This window comes from Marmota marmota, unplaced genomic scaffold, assembly GCF_001458135.2.
Source record: "Marmota marmota marmota unplaced genomic scaffold, marMar, whole genome shotgun sequence".
Classification (NCBI taxonomy): domain Eukaryota; kingdom Metazoa; phylum Chordata; class Mammalia; order Rodentia; family Sciuridae; genus Marmota; species Marmota marmota.
The window spans coordinates 3,067,233-3,084,660 of record NW_026000119.1 but is presented as its reverse complement, the minus strand read 5'-3'; the positions used below and the strand labels follow the sequence as shown (position 1 = coordinate 3,084,660).

General features: G+C 36.0%; 1 protein-coding gene and 1 long non-coding RNA gene across 36 annotated transcripts in view; both read right to left on the bottom strand.

Moving 5' to 3' along the window:
• Positions 1 to 6,120, bottom strand: part of Sec31a (SEC31 homolog A, COPII coat complex component) — a 63,643-nt gene extending 57,523 nt beyond the window's left edge. For 24 of the 26 annotated variants that reach the window (XM_048784738.1, XM_048784741.1, XM_048784742.1 and 21 more), the window contains exon 1: positions 5,633 to 6,120. The gene's annotated coding sequence lies outside the window, so the exon portion shown is untranslated. The remainder of the gene's footprint in view (positions 1 to 5,632) is intronic. The other 2 variants (XM_048784758.1, XM_048784740.1) reach the window with 2 other exon arrangements.
• Positions 6,121 to 6,601: 481 nt separating this feature from the next.
• On the bottom strand, positions 6,602 to 17,218 carry LOC107153687. Of its 10 annotated transcripts, none has more exons than XR_007341179.1 (6): positions 17,080 to 17,218; positions 16,795 to 16,955; positions 16,417 to 16,443; positions 13,918 to 14,853; positions 11,147 to 11,231; positions 6,613 to 6,658 (listed from the first exon to the last, which is right to left on the bottom strand). It is a non-coding gene; the product is annotated as an uncharacterized LOC107153687 (long non-coding RNA). The 10 variants fall into 10 exon arrangements; XR_007341175.1 differs by lacking the exon at positions 6,613 to 6,658 and adding an exon at positions 8,926 to 10,444; XR_007341181.1 differs by lacking the exon at positions 6,613 to 6,658 and having other exon boundaries at positions 8,926 to 11,231; positions 13,918 to 13,972; positions 14,630 to 14,853.
• Positions 17,219 to 17,428: the final 210 nt, after the last annotated feature.

Below are 17,428 nucleotides of genomic sequence, written 5' to 3'. Positions count from 1 at the left end.
GAATATTACAAAGTGGCCCTCTATGACAACTGAACCCAGGGGCAGTTGAGCCATATCCCCAGCCCTTTTATATGTGTATACACACACACACACATATATTTTGAAATGGGGGTCTTGCTAAATTGCTGAGGCTGGCTTTCAACTCACAAGCCTCCTGCTTCAGCCTCCCAAGCCATTGAGATTACAGGTGTGTACCACTCTCAAGTGGTTCTGATTATTACTGTACACTACTGTGCCCAGCTTGTTAACTTCTGAACCACTCTGTTTTCACTAGATGTTTTGAATACAGTGGAGGAAAAAAAAATGAGGGGCTGGGATTGTGGCACAATGGTAAATAGCTTGCCTAGCATATGGGAGACACTGGGTTCCATTCTCAGCACCACATAAAAATAAAGGTCCATCAACAATTAATAAAATATTTTTTTTAAATTAAAATAAAATCAGATTTTGCTTGGTGACCCAAACTGAAATCTTTTTATTAGGTTACCTAAAGCCATTTAAAATGTATTGCTAGAAAAAAAATGGTTGATCTTAGTCTTACCACATTTTACCATTTGGTTTTATAAAATTTTGAAGATTTTGCTGTTGTCTGTTGTCTTTATAATCTTTCTGTATTTTTGTTCTAATGTTTCTGATCTATCTTTGTAACCATAATTTTAAATAATTTTATTTAATACCATTAATTCTCCATTTCTTTTTCTTTTACATCATAAATTTTTTTATTTGTTTTAATTAGTTATACATGACAGTAGAATACATTTATGCACTTTGAGATATCATATATAAATGGGGTATAATTTCTCATGTTTCTGATTGTACATGTTATAGAATCACATTGGTCATGCAGTCATCATATATGTATACAATGTCTGTTTCACTCTACTATCGTTCCTAACTTCATATCCCCTCCTATCACTCCCCTCTACCTAATCTAAAGTAACTCTATTCTTTCTTAGCGCCAACCCCCTTTTGTGAATTAGCATCCACATATCAGAGAAAACATTCAGCCTTTGGTTTTTGGGAATTGGCTTATTTAGCTTAGCACGATATTCTCCAATTCCATCCATTTACTGGCAAGTGCCATAACTTAATTCTTCTTCAAAACTGAGTAATACTCCACTAAATATACCACATTTTCTTTATCCATTCATCTATTGAAAGGCACCTAGGTTGGTTCCATAGTTTAGCTATTATGAATTGAGCTGCTATAAACATTGATGTAATCCCCCATTTCTTTATACAACAACTATTAACTCCTTACTAGGAGCACTAATGAAATTAGGTTGAATAACCATTCTGCCCTTCTTGCATTACAGTCATACAATAATATTATCTTTCTTAATGTTTACCTTTGTACTGCTGAATATGTTTGTACTTTTGCTGATTTATCCGCTTTAAATAATGCCCTTTGACTCCCACCCTTTACAGATATGGCAATCCACAAACTTTCTCTGCTTCTGATTTTCTATCCTCGTCTCTTTTTACTAGTTGTATAACCAAATTCCTTCATTACTGGGCATTTAGCATTAACATGTTATTCTTTCTTCTGTTTTGGTCTCAGGTGTGTATATACGTCCTCAATGCTCTCCAACAGAACTTTTGTCAGTTTCCTTATTCATATTTAGAAGATGAAGTTCATCCTCTAACTATTTCCAAGAAGGGCTTCAGACTAACAAATATGCCTTAAGTCTTACATTGTTTCTATTTGAAGATTTCACAATGATAAAATGAAAGCACAGAATATTAGATAATTTGTTCATAATAGTAAGAGAAAGAGTCAACATTTGAACTGGGAAGTTTAGCTCCAAAGACCAAACTCTTGTTTCTTCCAAAAAGTTTAGGTATTTGTTTTTTTAATAACAGGAGAAATAATAACATTCAGAAGAAATAATAATGCCAAAGCAACTATCATGCATGATAAAATTAAGAGAAAAAGAAATGTATTTTGGAAATTGTGTTAACTTATGGAAAAGTGGGATTCAGAGCTTGAATTACATGGTTAAAATCACAGTCTCTGGAGTCGACCCTCACTTTGGCTACTGGCTCTTCTACTTGTTAGATATGATACCATGAAAGCATTATTTTACTTCTCTGAACCCTAGTTTCTACATCTGTAAAATGAGGATAAGAGTGACTACCTCATGAAATGATGTGAAGTCAAATGAGATAATGTATTTGAGAAGCAAACAAAATGCCTACCACACAAGTTAGTGTTTTGATATGTTAGCTATTTTTAAAAAAGTATTATTAGCATGAGATTGAGAAAACGTTATACCTAAGATTATTCTGGGGAAAAAAATTCCAATTTTTTAAGAAGTAAAAAAAGGACCTATTTTCTTTTTATGAATGTCTTATTCCTATCAGCCAAATATTTAACTTAATCTTTAATACTAAGTTCAAGTTCCAACTCATTCATGAAAACTGCCTTGATGATTCCATCCACACTAATCCTAAATAAAATCCTGTCTGCATATAAAGTAAACCACACTTCAGGCATTTTATAACAAAATGTCATTCTATTTAAATTAGATACTAATAATATCCTATGAGCACATATTCTTATATATTTTTCAATTACCATTTTTACACTTTTATGTGCCATTTTGTCAACAATCAATCAGGTATTAGTTTTTAGATTCAAAATTGCTCGACGTAGTATGTATGCAGAAAAATTTGTTTGATTTTGAATTCTGATTTTAAGGGAATACAAATATATTGATAAGCTAGAAAGACTAGTTAAGATATTTCATTTAAAAATCCTTAATGGTTCAGAGGATCTTTTCATATTAAAATGTAAGGGAAAGTATTGTTATGGGAAAAAAAAAGATAAATGACAATTCCTAAAAGTAAAAACCAAAATAGCTTTTTAAAAAAATGAACTAGACTTATGGTATCTCCAACAGCAAAGGTACAAGGGCTAATTCTTGAGTACTTGGTTAATGTGTAAACACAGAGACAACTTCACAAGAACATACAATGGTTAAGTAGGAATTCAAAGCATTCATAAGTTTATTTCTTAGCTCTGGCACTCAATGTTCTAGAAGCAGTTCCACTTATTAATCTATACTAAATACAAGACTTCAAAGCTATCTGTATAAAAATAAAAACAATGGCTTAGAGTTGTGTAAAGAACTGAATCTAATTAAACAGGAGTACCATAATCTACCTACTGTTATCATTCTCAAAATGAGAATGCTAGGGAAACGTGTGTATTTCCTTTTCTTAGCAATGGTCATTTAATTGTAAGTGGTTCATCTAGATACACGTGTATTTCTTTCTCTTCATTTAATTGTAAATGATTTTCTACAAAATAAGAAGTTTAGATGAAACCATATGTAATTCCCAAGTGAGATTTGCTTTAAAAAATTTGGGTAAATTTATCAATTTTATGTGTGATTAGAATTCCTACCATGCATACTTTGCTTCTTTCAATACTATTTTACTATGACCATAGTTGTTATAAAACCAGAAAAAATTGTGAGGACAGTGGCTTATTTATATATACTATCTGCAAAACAATATCTATAACATAGCAGTTAAAGAGCATGCAATTTAGAGCAGACATCCTAAATTTAAATCCCTGCTCAACCATATCACAGCTTGGACTTTTGTCATATAATTTTACCTATCTGTGTCCTGTTCCCCTCCAAGTAAAATAAGGACAATAACAGCATCAACACCACACATCATTTTGAGAATTAAATGAGTACCTACAACAGTGTCTGCCACATAGCAAATACTCATAAAAGAGGGCTATTACAAGAGTTAAAATTTAAAATGTCTATTCTAAAGTATCTTCATGAACACATCTGAAAAAAATTTATGTTCCAAGTTAGAACTCTTATTTTTCAAAAAACTTTGTAATTAATTGCATGCAATTAAGTGAAAACTTTTTTTTCTTGCTACTCCTTCACACTGCAAATGTGAAGTAATACTAAAACTCAAGCAGTTATTATTTTTCAAAAATACTTACAATGTCATAGAGTTGAACCATACCCAGGAAAGTGAAAAGTTAAAGTAACGGACCCAGCACCTTTAATTCCCAAACTAGGAATACAATCCTTAGCGGGCACTGCCTTTAATAAAAATATATACCTTGTGTGGGCAAAATATCTCACTCAGTATGGGGATATCTGCCACGTGTGGTGGCACACAGCTGTAATCCCTAGTAACTCAGGAGGCTGATGCAGGAGGATCATAAATTCAAGGCAAGCTTCAGTTTCAAAATAAAAAAAAGTTAAAAGGGCTGGTGATGTAGTTTAGTGATAGAGAGCCCCTGGGTTCAATCCCCAGTAAAATAAAAAAAGAATAAAAAAAGAATGGCAATATTTATTGCATAGGACTAATATAGTATTGTCAATGTTCTAGGTTTATCTCACTCAACTAAACACAAATCAAAGAAAGCAACTGTGCATTGGCTACTGAACTAAATAAATGGTGTCATACATCTTCAGGATAAGAAAACATCCTGAGCTGAAATGAACCTATATAAGAACAGCAACATTTCTAAAAAAATGTAAAAATCAATTTAGTAATGTCACTTTACAAGAGTTTTTTAAACTTGGCATTTGTAAACCTCTGAAATTACACATTCTACATGTCTAGTGTTTTTCTAGGATGATGATCTAATGCTTTCACTATTCTCAAAAGGGAGTGTTATCCCAAAAGGTTGATAACACTATTCTTTACAGTATACAAATTTCCTTCTTTTCTTATATATTAGTTTCACAAAAGAGCCTGCTTATATAAAATAAGCAGTATAATTTTATATCCATCTCCATTTCACACTTCCGAAATAACCATGAATGCGTGTAACATAAATTCATAACTACAAAAACACTTCAAGTAGCCAAGTAAGAGGATCGCAAATTCGAGGCCAGCCTCGACAATTTAGCGAGACCCTGTCTCAAAAAATAAAAAGGACTGGGTATATAGCTTAGTGGTGAGCGCTTGCAGGAGGCCCGAGGCCCTGGGCCCTTGGTTCAAAGTCCATCCAGAAGGACTGGGGGGGGAGGGGGGGGGCACTGCAAGTTATCCAGAAGTTCTTAAAGCCTACGAACCTTTCCTACAGCTGTAATTATGGAGTAAAGAGGAACGAGGAGCACAGAAGAACCATTAAAAAGAAGGGTAAGCTTTAACCAATGAAAAAGGAGGATGTAAGAAAAACGAGGATTCTGTGATACAAGGACGACCTTCGAATTACCGATTAAATACAGTTACAGCTGCAACAAAGACAGCCAAATTTCAGTTTTCTGTAGTAGAAAGAACAGTTTAGGAGGAGGGGTTTGTAAGTTCAAAAAGACCTATGTAAAATTCACTCTCTAAACTACAGAAAAGTTTATAACGCCCATAAATCTAAACAATATTTTGACTTAATTTACAACTGCCTCACAATTTACTATAACAACTTATTAGCAAAATCATACCATACTTAATGAGGTTTCCTTAGGCAGCGATTGGAGACTATTGTTTCTACAATCATCCAACTGTGGTTAAATGATAGCTTTCAGTTCAACCCCGTGAACCATTAAATTTGACAAAAAGTCAAATACAAACGAAAAATCTCAACCAAACTAAAGTCAACGAAATAAAACTGAGATTTGTTTTCTTTCCTCGCCCTTGGGTACCGCACCTCTTTGTGCACTGGGTCCGAAGGTCTCCTAACCTCAAACTCCAGTTACCAACCCGGCTGAGAATGCCCGGCAGAAAACCCTGTCGTAATCCTCAGGGGAGCTTGTGCTAGACGTTGGACTCGTCGGCGGCTGTTGACGGGCACGAACACCGAAGGAGTCTCGATGCCTGACGTTGTCCCGTTGGGCCCGAAACCAAGACCAGGGGCGCGTAGTCACCAGAGACCGGGCCTCAGGCTGGCAGAGCCAGCAGAGACCGAGGCCGGGGTCCCAGCTACCTGGGCACAACTTCAAGGCCCGATGGCCGTCGAAGAGGGCAGAAGGCAACAGGCGGACACAACTGCCCGGGACCCTCAGCGACCGGCTCTGCGTTAGCACCGCGCCGGTCAGACTCTCTCAGGATACGCCGCCGCCCCTCCTCCCCGGCCCAGGGCCACCTCCACGTTCCGCTCCAACGTGGCAGCCGCAGCCCCTCCCTGCAGGCCGACACTTCCGGGTGCAACGCTTTGCCCCGCCCACTTCGGCGCGCGGTCGGCCACGGCACTTCCGGGAGTTGCGGCCGGTCACATATCAAGTCCAGTGCGGAGGTTTAGGGGCCCTGGTTTGCATCACGTGTGGTTATAGACACTTTTCTGTAAGATTGGGCGGAGGGTGTGGATGCAGTAGCCACACTACGGGTAAAGGAAAAGTCGTGCTGGGCATTGCGGTCTGGCTTATGGCGGTGGCCCGCAGGAATGCCACGTAGTCCTGTGAGGCACCAGCAGCCCTTGAGCTACTGCCAACGCCAAACTACGTGAAAATCGGGCTACAAGGAGCTTATTGCAGTTTGCCTGGGCTCTTTAAATTGCCTACTGTTTTTACAGTTTTGTGTCTTGAGAATTGAAATTGGATGATCTTGTCATACTCAAAGATTATTTGTAGAGGGCTGGGGATGTGGCTCAAGCGGTAGCGCGCTCGCCTGGCATGTGTGCGGCCCGGGTTGGATCCTCAGCACCACATACAAACAAAGATGTTGTGTCCGCCAAATACTAAAAAATAAATATTAAAATTCTAAAAAAAAAAAAAAAAAAAAAGATTATTTGTAGAAATAGTTGATTTAATGCTCCAAAGGGGCAAACGTAAGTGGGCCGAGGTATGTTAATTTTTTAGTATCCTTAAAGTTACTATCCCATTAAGTCCAGACCCATTACAACTAGCCGTGGGCAAGTAGTAGTTTGAGCATCCCCAATCTGAAAATAAAGAATTTTTGAGCGCCTACTTAACGCTCAGATTAAGGAGTTTTTCAGGTTTCAGATTAGCGATGTTCAATCAGAAAAGTCTATGCAAATATTTCCAAGTACAAAAAACTTAAAATCTTTCTGGTCTCAAGCATTTCCCACGAGATGCTCCTACTTTCCTCAGACCCTTGATGTGTTACCTCAATGCACTTTTTGAGTTTAGGGAGTAATAATTTTATAGTCAAACCAGAGAAAAACATTAAATATTAAAACCTGCACTCAACCTAATGTCTCCTAACTTCTACCCCCGTTCACTTTCCATTATACCTATCATCCAAAGCCAGTTCTTTAAGGAAACCTTGCCTACCTGCCATAACTGGAATGTTCTTGCACACAAAAACATAAAATATTGTCAATACTACCATACTGGAGAATTTTTTTTTTAATTCACTGCACTCTTCCCAACACCTTCAGTTTCCTACATGTGCGGCTCAATTTTTAAAATATTTTTCAACAGGTTTGAAATAAACCAGCTCAAGCATATTACTAGTTTTTCAGTGGCTAATTTTGAGTATGTTCTAAAATACTTTCCATTCTAACTTATAGCTGCAAGACTTATCTAGAGGGGCCAACAAAAAACCTGACTGAAAAAGTGGGACCATCCAGCTAGGTGCAGTGCTGCATGCCTGTAATCCCAGCAGCTCTGGAGGCTCAGGCAGAACGACCAAAGCCAGCCTTAGCAACAGGGAGGCACTAAGCAACTTGGTGAGACACACACACACACACACACACACACACACACAAGTGGGACCATCCTTTGAGCCAAGAGAAAGTTTACCTTCTGAACTCTCTTCTTCTTATCCTATTCCAAAGGGAGTGCTACTTGGAAATGTGCATTAGTATGGAAAGATTCATTGTAACTCCTACTCTCACCCTAAAAACAATAATTGAAGCATAAATCAGTCACCTCCAAACCTTGCCTCCTCCCCCAAAATTCCAGGCCTTGTGAATAGTTGAAAAAGGGGAAAAAGTGCAAAAGAAAATATCTTAAAATCAGGAGTGTTGGCACATGTTTGTAATCTCAGCGGCTCAGGGACCTGAGGCAGGAGAAGGATGAGTTCAAAGCTAGCCTCAGCAATTAAGACCCTATCTAAAATACAAAATAAAAAGGGCTGAGGGTGTGGCTCAGGGGTTAAGCAACTCTGGGTACAAAAAAAAAGAGACTTGAGACTCAAATTTTGGTATTCATAAATAAAATTTTATTAGTACACATTCACACTTGATGGTTATTGTTTATAGCTGCTTTAAGCTATACAAAGGCAGAGCTGGGTAGTTGTAATCATGATGGCATGGGCCTTCAAAGCCTAATATTTACTATGACCTTACTGGAAAATGTTGTCACTCTATTAGGGTGTGGCCTACAAATGGATTGATAAATGAACTCCAAATATGAGAAATCCAATACTATAAACTTAATTTCAAAACTTTGGTATTCAGCATACAAAGGCAATATGAATAAATATCTGTAGACTTGATATGTGTATTTATATTTGGTTTCATGTGTTTTAAATGCAGGCACAATGCAATCTAAGTCTTTGGGAAAATATATAATTATTGTTTCCTTAAAATTGGTCAAAAAATTAATTTTCAGCCAAGCACAGGTCTGTAATTCCAGTTGTTAGGGAGGCTGAGGCAGGAGGATTGAGAGTTCAAAAGCCAGCCTCAGCAACCATGAGATGCTAAGCAACTCAGTGAGACCTTGTCTCTAAATAAAAGACAAAATAGGGCTGGGGGTGTGGCTCAGTGGTCAAGTACCCTGGAGTTCAATTCCTGGTACCTCCCCCCAAAATTAATTCTGATGGGAAGGGAGGTGGGACCGGAATAGAAAGACAGTGGAATGATTGACATAACTTTGCTATGTACATACAGGAGTACTCCACAGTGAATCTCTACATCCCACGAAACTGGGATCCTAATTAGAATAAAATGTAATCCATGTTTGTATAAATAAGTCAGGTTATATTCTACTGTCATGTATAACTAAAAAGAATAATAATTAAAAAGAAAAAGCACAGAAAAAAAATTAAAATCTTGATATTTATTTTAAATGCAAAAATATTACTCTGCAACTTTTTTGTAAAACTAGCATTTAATTCACTATAATTAAAAACATTAGAAGCTGAAAATTACAGTTTTTTAAAAATGTAAATAATTTATCAAGAGTAGTTTAAATAGTACTTGTCTTCATATTACTTACAATAAGCATTGAACATCTTTCCTATGCCTTGACATAGGAACCACAAATTTTACCCTTTTTCCTTTCAAGGTCATGAAGTTATCTCTGAGAATTTGATGTGAAGGGTTTTTGCTGGCATCACTTCCTCTGAGGTATGTTCATCTTTTATGTCACAACCACTTCTATCACTCATGCCAAGAGGTTCACCTTCACTAAGCTCATCTGGCTTTTCTTCAACTGGCTCTTGACCAGCAGCAGTATCAAATTCCTTCCCAGTCCACTCTATCTTCTATAACACTGCATTGAAATCCTACAAGGTGGACTCAATGGAGTCCTACATTAAGTAGGACTACTTGTATCTGGGAATCTGGGTACAAATTTCATAGTAGTGCCTTTATCTGAGTTTGCAACTTAACCAAGTAGATTAGCATTAACCAATTCATGTTGACTTCTGAAATAATGAATCCAGCTTTACTGGCAGTAAAATTTTTATTTTCAGTTTCATTGTAATTATTTTCTTTCATTGCAACAGCTAACAACAGTGCTTGGGCCTGAATGCTAGCTAGCCAAACTGGGATCTGCTTTTGATCAGTCTTCAATTTTGACTGTAAATGGCTTTCTGTTAGTAGCACAATTTAAATTAAGATATGGTGGCAACTAACTATATATGCAATGCAGTTCACACTGTAGCTTCCTGCAGGCTTTGCTTTGCAGCTGACACTTTCAAATCTTCTAATCACACCCACTTTCACTTCTAGCATTATCCATTTTCATTTCTTTGCTACACTGTCATCTTTATTGACCAATTCCTTCTTTTGATTATCCATTTTTGTAAAAGAGTTCAGTCTCTGGGATACAAGAAAGCAGTAAATCTATGCACTTTGCTATCAGTGCAAGGACTGAATAAATTATTAGTAAACAATCACCATCAGACTTTAAAAGAAGTGAGTGGTCACTGATCATGATGTACATCTTTTATTTGCAAAATAATTTGTGAACTGAAGAACTAGCAGCAAAATTTATATAACTATTTTCAGTTAATACTTTGGTAACTGATACTTGTACCTATTAAGACTACTGTACTGAAAAAGAAAATAATCATTTCAGAAAGGTCAATTTTTAATCTTTTAATAGCTGACTATAAATTAATCAAGTTTTGTCCTGGATCAAATAAAAACAAAACTTCTCTCAAAGAGTGCTAGTTTCAAGACTGAATTACTCAGTAAAGGTAGAACAACGTGTGGAGATAATTTAAAGAACAATTCAAATTAGGATTTATACATGGTCAAAAAAATATTATTTTGAAAATTGTGACTCCCCCTTTCATTTCAATAATCTTCAAGTCTTCAGGGAGTGAAGTTCTAGAAAAATAACCACAAGGAACAAGATGGTCAGTTGTGTAGTTTGCTCCCTAACAGCCAGTACAGTACTATGCTTACATTTTAGCAAAACAGCAGCATTCCTTCTATTAATGTTTTAGCTTTATTGTTTTTGGATGCATTTATTTCATACATCTTTTTCATATGGGCTATAAAAAAATATAAACTTTTAGGTTTAGCATCTTTTTTATGTATTTAATGAGAAATTAAGTTATTAAGATTTCTCTTTGCAGGATGTATATGTTCTTTAAATTTGGGAAATGGGTATGATAAAAGACACAATGACAAAACTGGTAATAGATTTGAGATTCTCAGCTACCACTTTCCTATTATGTTATTGGATAGTCATCCATTGGAATTATGTATGAATCATTTAAAGAATAGCAAATAATAAACAAATGTAAACTCTGGGAAATATGATCTCTAAGAATTTCAAGGCCTGAAAGGATTTTATCATTATTTCTAAGAAAAGATGACTATTAAAAGTCCCTTCTTCTACCCCTCCAATTTTCTTTCCTGAGTCAACCTATAAATTTGGAAAATTCTATTTTTCTTTGAAAGCTAAAATAAGAAAAGAACTTTAATTCAAAGTACAATATCTACATTATACTTAAATGTCAAACTTTTGTTCTCATCTTACTTTGTATTCTTTTTTGAAAACTACTTATTTTATAAACCTCTTACCTTATTACATATAAATCTTCTAATTCTTGAGCAAATAAATACAATAAGTGATTTTCTCTAAGAAAAACAACCTTCAATTTTAGTCCTACAAGGGAAAATATTCAAACAGGCAAATCAATGTATAGAAATTACACCATATATTTAAGTTTCATGACTATTTCTATTATGTCCTCATCCACATAAATTAATCACAACAAATCATGATGTGAACAGCAGTGGAAAAAGTTTAATCATTGGACATTTATACTTAATTTGAAGCTCTATTCTTTTTTCTTTGATTAGCCCTTAAAAATCCCAGCAGCTTAGGAAACTGAAGCAGGAGGATTGCAAGTTTTGAGGCCAGCCTCAGAAACTTTCTAAGACCCTCTCCTCAAAAAAAGAAAAAAAAGAAAGAAAGATAGAAAAAAGTTGGGGAGATAGCTTAGTGGTAAAGCACCCCAGGGTTCAGTCCCCAGGACCATATACACAGACCTGCAGTTTTATTATGACTGAAAAAATAAATCAGAACAAAAATTATTTCAACTGTATCATTATATCTACTTTCTACAGACTATCTCATGCTACCTTGAAAGCATCTTCTCCATAGCAAGCCTGATATTCTAAACTGTTTATTCTTTCCTTTTTATGTAATCTTTTTTTTGGTACTGGAGGTTGAACCGAGGAGTACTTAACTACTAAGCCACATCCCCAGCCCCATTTTATATTTTTATTTAGAGACAGAGTCTCACTGGTTTGCTTATTGCCTTGCTTTTCCTAAGGCTGGTTTTGAACTTGCAACCCTCCTGTCTCAGCCCCCTAGCCACTGGGATTACAGGCATGCCCCACCATAGCTGGCTTAATATAATGCTTTTCTTATTAGATAAGTGTTCACAACTATCAGAACTAAGACTTTACAGGAAAAGAAGGAAGGTTGTTTCTATTAACGAACTTGACAGCAGTGATGAAAAAAATTCAAAAGATTACAAATATCAGGCACTAATTATTATTCTATAATAAGGGACATTCTGATTGCTTGACATGGTCTGTATTTGCTAATGAAGAGGGGCAGGAGCACATACAGAGGGGAAAGGCAGCAGCGGGAAGTTGTAGTATAGTATACTTATCATATTGAACAAAAATGAAGCTTGAAGAAAAAGGTCAAAATGCTTCACTGATTCTGTACATCTGTACCTTTACTCCATCCTCCAGCAAATATTTATAGACCTATAAGTAATTAGACTATGTTCTTTACAAGACTGTAAATAAGCCGGGGACAGTGGGCGCATGCCTGTAATCCAGGTGGCTCAGGAGGGTCAGAGAGAAAGATTGCAAATTCAAGGCCAGCCTCAGCAACTGAGAGAGGTCCTGTCTTACAGTGGTAAAGTGCCCCTAGTATCCCCAGTACCAAAAAAGGAAAAACCTAAACTGAATGTTTAACATTTTCATTAGTGCCACCTCAGCAAAATACTGGGTTAAAGAAACCAAATTTCTAGTTATAGTCTAGTTCTCATCAGCTTCTTCTACCTCATCCACCTAGAACAAGAGAAAAAGCTATTTAAAAAATATGATCAAGGTAAAGTACTCTGTAAGATGAATTTGATTATGTTCTAGAAATTTTCAAAATGGAACACAGAATTATTTCAGTAGTTTATATGATATATGTAGCATATACACATATGCAAGTTATATACTACGTATATATTACTACATATGCACAAGAAATAATAAAACTTACTTATTTGGATATACATGCTCTTATACACCTAATTTACTTGAGTCAACTATTAAATCCTTTTGATGTAATAAATTGAAAGTTAAAAAAAATATATATGATATCCTTGTGGGGTCCATGATGATACCCCACCACCAACTCCTGGTATTCACACCCCTGTATAATCCATTCCTATTATGTCTCCATGAATAACGAAGAGGAAAGATGAAATGGTATATGTTTCCTAGATCAAGTTTTAAATGTAAAGTTTCTATCTGGGTATTTTATTCTTATATCTTGCCCTCTGGGGGAGGCTACCTGCTATGGTTTGGAAGGCATAGTCTATGAAGAGGGTCATATGGCAAAGAACTAAATTCTTTAGACATTAGCCAGCAAAGAAGTAGAGCGCTCAGAAGCTGCCCTATTCTCCCAAAAATTAAGTCTTCAGATGACTGTCATGTCATTAGACCACACTGAGCCAAAATAACTCACTCTATTCCCAGAATAGTGATCCACAAAAGCCGTGGGATAATAAGAGTTTGTTATTTTGACCTACTAAAGTTAACTAAGAGGACAAAATCTGTATCTGTATCCAAAGAGCAAAATATTAAGTGAAAAGGTTCAGGACTGCATTTAAATTTGGTCACCAAAAAATTTCAAATTCTAAATACTTTCTGAAGAAGAAAAAAAACATAGCGAACTCAAAGATGAAAAATTCAGCAAAAATGAGTTAGTTATAGCAGGACAACAAATTGGAAATTTCTAGTAGAATTAGCCAAGTATCTGAAGAAAAGATATGCTTAACAAGCAAAAGACTGGGCTTAGAAATTAAAATATGTCTGCTTTTATAGGGGTATTATAAGAAACAAATAGGTTTAAAAAAACAACTCTCAAGCTTAGCTCAATAACTGATCAATAAGCATTGTTATTCTTCCCTATGTAGCCAATAAACTCTACCATAAAATAGGTAATAAGATAACACCAGTCTTTACAAATCCATTTTTTACTTGGACAATCTTTTCCAAGTTGCTGCTATAGTTTCAGGACTACTTAATACACATAAAACAGAAAAATATACTACCTTCCCTGAATATTTGGACTTCTTATCCAAGATCCACATCTTTTCCCATTATCTCCTGAAAAAGAGGTATTTTTTAATTATTTTGTGCAATGGTCAATGCCTTTTACAATTAACACCATCTTTAATAAGGCTTACATATCCTCATTTAAGTATTCAATAATCACAACGGTTCATTATGTGAACAGCAGTGAAAATATTTAATCACTGGATATGAAGTCACTAAAGGAAAGATATAACCAAATGATCAAATTGAGAGCCTCAATGTCACCACTAAACAACAAAAGGCACAAAAAAGTTTTATTAAATATTTCCCTATACTGAAGTATTCTGAGACTATCTAGAGCAGCGACCTCTTCTTTCTGGCTTCTGTAAAGTGAGTTTTATTGTTTTTTTAAATAGGCTTATGATATTTAAGTAAATCTGACATTCTACTATTATAGAACTGTCAGTTCTCAGTAACTTGTTTACAATTAGTAATTACCACTTCCACCTAGAAAAATTAAAATATCTAGAAAAAAAAGAACACAAGGTAGAGTACTCTAACCATAAAATGAACTTTCTTATAAATGTTCTACAAATTTTCAAAAAGAACACAGCATCACTTCAGTAATTTATATAAATGTATTACATATACATATGCAATACATATCATATATATTACTACACACACACACACACACACACACACACACACACGCTACAAAGAATATACCTAAGAAAGGAGATTGCTTATTTGTATATACATGCTCTCATAATATTTAACTGGCTCCCAAACCACCTGAATCATCATCTCTTTTTTCAGGCTCTCAACTGGTTATATTAGCTGTAAACCATTTTAAGAACACATTAGCCAGAACTCCACTTCCATTCCCAATGTCTCAGTCCTTCCATTTTGCCCATTTTATGCCCGCTGTGGCCTTTTCGCTTTGAAGTTACCTAAAATTGGGTAGGAACATAAATGCACTCTTTAGGTAGCAATCACTCCCCCCCACCCCGCCCCCCAAGTGATTTTAATTTGCATAGATTTTGAGTAGTCTACCTTAATCCTTTTTTTTTTCTGTAAACTTTCAAATGAATAATTTTGCTGAAATTAAGTTCTTTTCTTCAGGAACACATTTAACATTATAGCAGAAACACATGTGCTAAGGACTGAAAATCACCTTATACATTGTCTTTGAACTCAAGGAACATCCTCTAGTGGGTTCCCTACAAAGTATTGAATCCTTAAAAAAAAAAAAAAAGGGCAACCACCACAATGGAATACTTGAGGCTTATGATTTTTGTGGCAAAATTGGAAACCTCATCCACTCCAGGTGGGAATGTAACATGGTACAGTAACTTTGGAATATAGTCCTGAAGCTCCTCAAGAAGTTAAACATAATTACTATATGACCCAGAAATCCATTCTTATGTGTAATCAAAAGAAACAAAAACTTATGGGGCTAGGGATATAGCTCAGTTGATAGAGTGCTTGCCTTACATGCACAAGTCCCTGAGTTCAATCCCCAGCACCAAGAAAACAACAACAACAAAAAAAACTTATGTCCGTGCCGTGTAGAACTTGTACATTAATGTTTACAGCATCCTTACTCATAATAACCCAAAATACTGTTAACACAAATGTACATCACTAATGGATAAATAAAATGTGGTATATCTATACAATGGGAAAAAATTCAGTGATAAAAACATAATTAAGTACTGATACATGTTACAACATGGATGAACTCTGAGAACATTGTACATTAAAGAAGCCAGTCACATAATTTCTCATGCTAGTTTATTATCTATATGAAGTACAATGAACAGTTCAGTCCACAAAGAAAAGTAAATTGGTTGCCTCGAGGGACAGGAGAGAGGGAGATACAGCTAAAAAGAATGGGGTTTCTTTTTTGGGTGATAAAAATGTTCTCATATGGGCCAGGCAAGGGACCCATAGTCCAAGGCAATTCTGGAAGCTGAGGCAGGAGGATCACTTGAACCCCACTTGAACACCAACCTGGGCAATATAGTCAGACCCCATACTATATCAAAAGAAAAGAGTGTTCTAAAATTCAGTGCAGTGATAGTTGCTCAACTCTGAGCAAATACTAAAGTCTAACTGAACTGTATACATTAAATCTGTTAATTATATGGTACTTATCTCTTTTACTGTTACAAATATATAAGGCAACCAATTTTTTCCTTAAAGGTAATTTAAAACAATGTTACTATTTCCATTTAGCCTAATTCAGGTCTTAATTCGAGTACTAGAATAGTACTCAATAATAATAATAGCCCAACCAACTGCCCCAATATTTTTACCCAGCTTCTAGTCTTTGTTGTACATCTTAACAGCCAAGCAAACGTTTGCTCTGCCCATTCCCCAGATGATAATCTTTCCAAAGTTCATGAACTATCTCTACACCATAATTTTTAATAAAACATAAGCAAATCTCTATTAATTTCATTCAGATAAGAAATGAGCACATTATAATGGAAAGTAGATATAAATAATACCTTGATACGAATCTTTTTGGCTGGAATCTAGACCAAATAATCAAAAAGGAAAACAAGAAGCAATCAATCTTTTAGGTCTGGAAATTTGGAATTATGTAAGCTAGATTAACACTGCTGTTTTTTCTAAAAGTGGCCTCCAACACTATGCAGGATTAAAACAGAACCACTTAATATGCTATGGCTATACTTTTCAAAGACAAAAATATTGTGCCCTCATTTGGCCTATTTTCTTTCTTCCTTGAAAACTGACCATCTCAAATTCTGAAACCTACGAGTGCCCCATTTCCAACCAAAATGACATGACTGCCCTTTCTCTCCTGCCTCCATGACTGCTACTGCACTGCACTGAAGGCTTCCCAAACCCCCAGGAAAACTTACCTTATTTCCTTGACTCCTCATCGTAGCAAAGTAGCTTTCGGAAAGGGGTTCTTTGAATGTCGGAGCATGCTCACTTCATACTCTTCGCTCAAGCTCCTCCGAAATCACATTTTTAACGCCAACCATGACAACATCTCCTACATTGTCTCCGAATCAGAGAGCTACAAGATTAAGTAAAAGGAAAACGATGTGCAGCTCAGTAAATCATTTTATATTTGCCCAGATTCTGTCTTCAACATGTAGGGCACCACGTTTTATTTGTCCCCTTCATATCCTTTCCCATACATACCCTCCAGTTTCAGAGATCGCACCCGAAGTCCCATCCGCATGCTTCATATTCGCCTCAATTTTGGCCCTTCCTTTCTGCTTCATATTTTCAGAACTGGCCTCACAAAACACGCGATGGCGCCGGATTCATTCCAAGTAGGAAAACAATCCAGTTACAGCTAACCCTACCACGCACCCAAAGGCCGAGAAGGAGCGGTCAAGAGCAAGTCTTAATGCCACTGACCTTTCCGATTGGCCTCTACGACACGCCATGCTCCGTGATTGGCTAGGGCGTCAACCGGTGAGCCTACAGAGAGGCAGAGTGGGAGTGCCTCGCCTGTAAAGCCCGCCTTCCCTCATAAATAAA